General features: G+C 39.7%; 1 pseudogene; it reads right to left on the bottom strand.

The window, feature by feature from the left end:
- Window positions 1–1,394: 1,394 nt before the first annotated feature.
- LOC107526851 (pinin pseudogene) lies at window positions 1,395–5,466 on the bottom strand (annotated as a pseudogene).
- Between the last annotated feature and the right edge of the window lie 414 nt (window positions 5,467–5,880).

Genomic DNA, 5,880 nt, shown 5'->3' with positions numbered 1-5,880 from the left:
CTGTGCTTTCAAGGAGTGACTCTCTGGCTTGAATAATGGATTATAGAAGGGTAAGGTAAACAATTTGAAAAGTACTTAGTGATCCAACTGAGGAATGGAGGAAGTTTAAGGTCAGGTGGAGGCAGCAGAGCGATAAAGAAGTCGGGTTAGAGAGGAATTTAAGAGGTTGACTCCATGGGGCCTTGTGTTGAAGTGAGTGTAGTAGTTCAGGAATGGGGAGACTTTCGGGATTAATGAGTAGGTGTCTGACCTGGAGCACTGTCCAGTTGGTGGTGCCAGCCCTTGTGATGGCCATAAATTGAATGCTGCTTATGCACCCTTTCAACACAATATCTTTAGGGCATGAAGATAAACATTTTTTTTGTTTGTTTGTTTGATTGTTTTAAGCAGTCATACAAATCTAAGCCACATTTATTTGAGCATGTAATGGGCAACAGATACTGCAAATTCATACAAATTTATAAAACAACAAAGTTAATATTCACTTGGTATACTTGTGTTATCTTTTTTACAGATTCAAGTGTAGATGAACTTCCTTTATTTTGTAAACTTTCATACAATACTTAAACAAAAATTCTTCAAAACACTTATTGGCATGTTTCAGTTAGAGCCAAAACAAAAGTTAAGAAAGGACCATAAACTCAAAAACCAAGTTTAGAATACACTTTTCTAGCTCCCTCCCCTGGAAAGAAGTGATTATTTTAATAGATGTATATTCTGTATCACAAAAGAAACAATGAAGACAAAAGAATGTTTCCTTAATTGTGAAGAAAATGCCAACCAAATCATACTGTTTTAATTAATATACCAAATTTATGGTGTAAATATGAGAAAAGGGGAAATGCTGAGATGAAAACAAGGAAAATTAGAAAAAATAGTAAATCATCTTAAGAACAAACTATGGCCCCCCAAATCTGCAAAGATCTGACTTTGACAACACAAAATAATTGTCTAAGGCAAATAAAAGTGAAGAAACCTTCAAAGATATTCCAATCATGTTCACTAGTGATAAAAACTGAAAATGATAGCAAGAGGATATTTATTATACAAGTGTCGAGAACATCCCAAACTAATGAAAGAAATGAGCATTTATTTCTACAAAAGCAATGTGCGATACAGAATTAGAAGGAAACAGACTTGAAGATTCACCTGTTAAAACATACAGATTCTTACTGAAGAGTATAGAATATTTTAAAAAGATGACAAGGGATGTTAATATTATTATTATTAGTTTCACATATTTTGGAACCTCACATAATTTTGATAAATAACTCTTACAAAATTATGCAAAAAGTACGAGAATGTCTGGTAAACAGTCTGTATTTTCCAAAAAGATATTTTTACAACATGCCATTCTTAAGGCAGCATCCTCCTCACAAGGAAAGGTCATCCTTTTACTCATCAAGAAATCTGCTGCTGCAAAGCACAGTCTTAAGAAAGCCTGGCTTCTTCCAATAACGCCTTTTGTCTTTCCTGTCTGATTTTCAGCCTCTTTCACTTCTTGAAGATCTTGTGCCTGACCGACTACTCTCTGATACATACCTCTTTTTGTCGGACCGGGAATTCTTATCCTTTGATCCTTTTGTAGCTCTACTACTGCAGCCTTTTGAAGATTTGTGACTCCTTTTTAGTCCTGATGTATCCCTTTGCTTCCGATCCCCGCTCCTTCTGTGCTTTCCGTCTCCATTATGTCCCCGCCCCCTACTCCGACTTCTACTCTCACTACTACTAGCAGTGCTGCTGCTACTATCTCTGCTGCTGCTGGAACTACTATGACTACTACTACTGGTTGAACTGCTACTAGAACTACTACTGCTACTGCCCCGACTTCTACTCTTGCTTGTTTTATTTCTAGCTCGACCTCTGCTTCTGCTCCTAGTTTTGGTTTGGATTTGCTCTCCGGATGTACTGTCAAGACTGGCTCTACTGTCCCCTCAGTGGGTTTTACAGATCCTACCGGCAACTCCTTCTTCTCAGGTAGTAAATGCCCTTGCTCCTGAATAACCTGAGGTGACGACTGTAAAACAGTTAATGGCAAAGTCTCAGGTTGAGAGAGAGGCTGGGGCTGGAGTACTGGCTGGGACTGAGATCGGGGCTGAGGCTGAGCCACAGGCTCAGATTGGGGCTCAGATTCTTTCTCTTCTTTGTCCTCAGGCTCAGTGTCCATTTCTAGAGCGTTAGCATTCTCTCTCGCAGGAGAAAGAAACTTACATTCTTTATCTGGCTCAACTTCAGATTCCCTTTGTGGTTCCAGCTCCTTGTTAGTTTCATTTTTTTTGAAGGTTCTACACTTTCAGCTTGATTAGCTTCCATGACCTCCTGCTCAGCAATTGCGTTTTTGACACTCTCTGCCATCTCTAGCACATCCGTACTTCCTCAGGCTGATGATCCTGCTGCTTCTCGCTTTCCCTAACCTCAGTTTCCTCTTCCACCTTGCCCTCTTTTTTCTGTTTCTGCCCCCCCCCCCCTGTTCTTTCTCCGCATCACTATGAACCATACTTATTCCCCCTTTCTCTCCGGCTTCCTCTCTCTCTACCTCCTCGTGCTGGTTGCCTGTCTCCTCCAACTCTTCCTCTTGCCCACCCACCTTACCCTCTTCTTGTCCCACCTTCTGGTCTTCATTACGCACCTGATGCTCTTTTTCCTTCATTGATTGTCTTCTAGCCTCCATTTTATTTATTTGTTCTGCAAATTCAATGCGTCTACCTTCAAATAAAGCATTCATTTTTCTCTGTGACTCCTCTATTAGTTTTTGGGTAGCTGGACACATTCTTCCAGGGATATAGAACAAATGGGGCTTTGTCTTAGTTCTTGTATTATTTAATTATCTCGGCATTGTGCTCACTCCGTTCTTCTTGCAGCTGCGCAAGCTCAGCCTGCTGTTCCAAAAGCCGCAGTTCTGCCTGTTGCACACGCCTCTCTCCAAACAGTTCTCTCCTCTCGTGTTCAACCTGCTTTCTCTCTTCTTCGGCCTGCACTTCAAGTGTTTGTTCAGTTTCCTGGCATCTCTTTTGCCTTTCAGTAGCGACGGTGGACTCTCGTTTTAATTTCTGAAGGGTGCCCATCAACAGGACAAATATTCGCCAGTTCCTTTGCTTTCCCTTTTCATCCATATTTTGATCCTGGATGAGGTCTCTCCGTGTGCGCTCTTTGGAGGTAGCTACAGCTGAAGACTGCAAAGCTGGCTTTTTACATCATCTTCGGGGTCACTTTCTTGGCGTGATTGTCTCCGTGTCCGACGCTCCCCGCCCAGCCTACTGACTGCCCCTTCAGGGTCTCTGCTTGGCTCGGGGTCCTGGTCCGCTCTCTGAGAATCTGAGAGCCCACGCCTCAGCAGTGAGCTACCTTCCACGCCCTCTGCCTCCCCCAGGGCCAGCATGGGCCAGCGCCTGGCTTGGATGGGCCTCACATTATTCGGATCCCGCCCCATGAGCTTGCGGATATTCCCATCCACGTCCTTTGGGCTGTCTTTGGCCCTTTCTGGCTGCTCCTGCCAAGTCTCCCGCGCCTGCCACCTTCTCCCTGCAGCAGGCTTCGAGACTGCTCCACAGGCCGCGCCAGGCTGTGCCGGCCGCCGGACGGCAGAGGACTGGCCAAGCTAAACTTGGCTGAGCCTGGCAGAGTGATACATTATCAACTCTTTTGTTCTTAAGTTTTGTATTTTAAGTCCATGTCAGTACTGCTAATATATTTAAACATAAAACAGGTTTATACATATCTTTTTAACGCCCCCTGAAGACCTCCTGATCTCTGTCATTTAAAAATCATTAACTTTCACTGGCTAAAATTTAAACGTGTATGACCACACAGTTACATGAGTTTTGAATTGTGTAGGTGTCTTACTGATACTTGTTTTTACTTATATATGTGTCTTTGTTTTTGGCTTATCTCATTACTTTTAAGCACTTGGGAGTGCCTTACCTTCTATTTCTTCTGTTTCTTATTAAGATATCTGGTTTTGACTGATTAAAATGTCTGTCATGCCAGGCGGTGTGGCTCAGTTGGTTGAGTGTCGTCCCATGCCCCGAGAGGTTTGATTTCCAGCCAGGGCACATGCCTGAGTTCCAGGCTTCATCCGCAGTACGGGGCGTGCAGAGGCAGCCAATTAATGTTACTCTCTCTCTGTTTCTCTCTCTAAATTCAATAAAAGCATATAAAAAAGAATAAAATGTCTGTTGCACAAAATGTAAATGTGGCAGCTGGCAAAGATAAACATTATGTAAAGTTAAAACAACAAACATATACTCCAGGCCTAAAAGGTTAGATATGCTGGAAACTATTATTATTCTCATCATTAATATTTAAAGAAACTACCAGGTAATTACTACATTTGTAATTTTTGTTATTTATCAACTATATGCAAAGCACCAATAACTGAATTAGGTTATTTGTTGATAAGAGTTTTCACACAGTAATTATTTTCTCATTACTATAACAGGTAGAGCATTCTGAAATAAAATATAATCAACTCTCTATCAATAAATTCAAACCAATCAGACTTATCTCATTCAAGTGTTTCTAATTGCTGATGGCGATCTCCAAATTCCTTGGCAGCTGCAAAAATATTTTACTATAGCATTGGGAAAGCCATATGAAGATAATGAAATACATGATAATTTCTTCAGTTTTCTTAGTTGAGCATAAATATTGACAGAGCTGACAGTCTTACATACACAAGCTCTTTCATGAAAAACATGTTTGGTTTAGGACTCAAGCACTCAATCTTTTTATATTCTCTTAAATTTTGTAATCATTTTTTCATAAAGGATCTCTTTTTTTGTTCATATTATTTATTTTAAGGTACCTGGGATTCCACTGTCTTTAAAGTCTTTTGACTAAATAAATAAGGAAAAGGAGAGAAACTAAACTTGCTTTCATATAAATCCTATGAATATTTTCATTTTTAGACAGACTTGAATTATACATACAGGTTGACTCATTGTTTAAAATTTTGAACTTCAAGGTCATACTTAGCATTCTTTTTATTTATTTATCATCTTCTGTAAAGTGTTATTTCATAGCAAATGTCTCTTGCCTGATTTTTCTTTCTCTTTTTTTCTTTGCATATATCTTTATTGGAAGGATTCTTTAATCCAATTCAGTTCCATTCTTCTCCTCCTCCTCCTCCTCCTCCTCCTCCTTCTTCTTCTTCTTCTTTTTTTAATAACTTGTATTTTTTGAGTATTTTCAACTGGTTATTCAGGTCATTATTTAGCTATAATTTTTACTATGTTTGGTAGGTTATTATATTTGTTCTATTTGTCTTAGTCTCTTTGTCAGGAATATACCTACCATCCATATGTTGAAAATCAACTATCTTTAAATTTATCAGTTCCCTTTGTTGTAGTCAGTTTTAGTATTTTTCCTCTCCATTTTTGGAAAATCTGTAAAATTTGACCCATAATTCCTGATTTGAATTTTACATTTATTACTCACCATATCTAATGTTCTTTTGAATTCCACCATAGCTTTATAAATGACTTATCATTCTTTTTTACAGCCCCCTTAGTGTATTATTTGCCAAGTTAACATTTATGCTAATTCCTATGCTTCAGGAATAAATCACCAACCCTGAAATCTCTGTAGCTCAATGAAACAAAAGTATATGTTTCTCTTGTTACACATTCAATTTAAGATGATGTGTGCTCTGCTCCACGTAGCCACTCAGTGATCCAAGCTGATGGAGCCCCACTGTTATTTCCCAGCACCATCTGGGATATGTCCCATTCTCAGTCACAGCACTGTGATTTAACTTCTCTGACTCATTGGCCGGAAGCAGTCACTTAGCCCACCAAACTGAATGTGCCTGGAAGGAGAGGAGAACCAGATATGAGCGAGCACTAGAAATTTCTACCAGAGCGTTTATGAGATCAGTAGGTA

The sequence above is a fragment of the Miniopterus natalensis genome, chromosome 2 (assembly GCF_054644295.1).
Source record: "Miniopterus natalensis isolate mMinNat1 chromosome 2, mMinNat1.hap1, whole genome shotgun sequence".
NCBI lineage: Eukaryota > Metazoa > Chordata > Mammalia > Chiroptera > Miniopteridae > Miniopterus > Miniopterus natalensis.
This window is presented reverse-complemented; position numbering and strand designations above follow the sequence as displayed.